Source organism: Otolemur garnettii, unplaced genomic scaffold (genome assembly GCF_000181295.1).
Source record: "Otolemur garnettii isolate 467f Iridium unplaced genomic scaffold, OtoGar3 scaffold00174, whole genome shotgun sequence".
NCBI classification, from domain to species: Eukaryota; Metazoa; Chordata; class Mammalia; order Primates; family Galagidae; genus Otolemur; species Otolemur garnettii.
In genome coordinates, this window is record NW_003852569.1 from 2,450,769 (window position 1) to 2,452,386 (window position 1,618).

Sequence of the window (1,618 nt, forward strand, 5' to 3'; positions counted from 1 at the left end):
TTTTTTTGTAGAGACAGATTCTCACTTTATCATCCTCAGTAGAGTGCCGTGGCCTCACACAGCTCACAGTAACCTCTAACTCCTGGGCTTAGGCAATTCTCTTGCCTCAGCCTCCTGAGTAGCTGGGACTACAGGCGCCCGACACAATGCCCGGCTATTTTTTTGTTGCCATTTGGCTGGGGCTGGCGCCACCCTCGGCATATGGAGCCGCCCCCAAAGGGGATTCTTAAAATAAAGTCTATAGAGGTTCTGTTGAATTCTTTTCTGAAGGTTTTGTTGATCAATAATAGGGAGGAGACAGGCATGGTGACCCGCGCCTGTAATCTTAGCACTCTGGGAGGCTGAAGTGGGTGGATTGCCTGAGCTCACAGGTTTGAGACCAGCCTGAGCTAGAGTAAGACCCCATCTCTCAAAATAGCCAGGTGTTGTGGTCCTAGCTATTTGGGAGGCTGAGGCAAGAGAATCACTTGAGCCCAAGAGTTTGAGGTTGCTGTGAGCTATGACACCATGGCACTCGAGCAAGGGTGATAAAGTGAGACTGTCTCAAAAAAAAAAAAAAAAAAGGAGGAATTAGAAAGTTGAAAAAAGCAAGGCAAATTACTGTAAACCCCTGATATGCTGTCAGTTCCCTTCTGATTTCTTATATAGGAAATGAAGGCTTAGTGTTGGAGCATTTGGGCATGTGGGCGGAGGAGGGAAGGATATTAAAACTGGAATGCAGATTGCCTCAAGACATTTCCCTGTTTGAAAGGGGGAGGGTTAGTATAGTGCACTTTTTAAGGATTAGAGATAAAATTAGGGGTATATCATTTCAGAAAAAGATCGAACCATCGGCTCTGCGCCTGTGGCTCAAGCAGCTAAGGCACCAGCCACATACACCTAAGCTGGCAGGTTCAAATCCAGCCTGGGCCCGCCAAACAACGATGGCTGCAACCAAAAAATAGCCAGGCATTGTGGCAGGCGCCTGTAGTCCCAGCTATTTGGGACCCAGAGGCAGGAGACTCACTTGAGCCCAGGAGTTGGAGGTTGCTGTGAGCTGTGATGTCACGGCACTCTGCCCAGGGGGACAGCTTGAGGCTCTGTCTCAAAAAAAAAAAAAAAAGATCAAACCATCTATCCTGTAGAAATCCTCAACTTGAAGTATAGATTTCTTCATACCTTTGAAGTTAGTACCACCCATAAATTATATTCCCTCAATAACCTTTTTGTATAGCATAGTGGTCCTCACCAAGGGAGAGCCTACCTTCACTGCCATCTAAACCCTGATCAGGTCTCTTAGTCCTCAGAGGTACCTAAAGCTGACTGAGGAATCCATCAAACTTGACTGTGCTTCTCTGTGTAGGTGATATGAAGAGTGAGGATCCCAGTTATTGAATCTTAGTCACAGATGATAGTGTGATGCTCATTTGCAGTTTACCTTGCTGTAGGCAAGGCAGGCGTGGGCAGACTGTCACAGTCATGGAACATGTGTGGGAGCAGTGAGAATCAGAAGGAAAGCACATTATCCTCCTGAATGAGCCCAGTTTCCATTCCTAGTCTGAGAGAATAATTTTTTTTTTTTTTTGAGACGGAGCCTCAAGCTGTCCCCCTGGGTAGAGTGCCATGGCATCACGCTCAC

At 46.8% G+C, this 1,618-nt stretch overlaps 1 protein-coding gene across 2 annotated transcripts in view; it reads left to right on the top strand.

The window, feature by feature from the left end:
- Window positions 1-1,618, top strand: part of ENSA (endosulfine alpha) — an 8,038-nt gene that overhangs the window by 2,098 nt on the left and 4,322 nt on the right. The gene's annotated exons all lie outside the window — the stretch shown is intronic.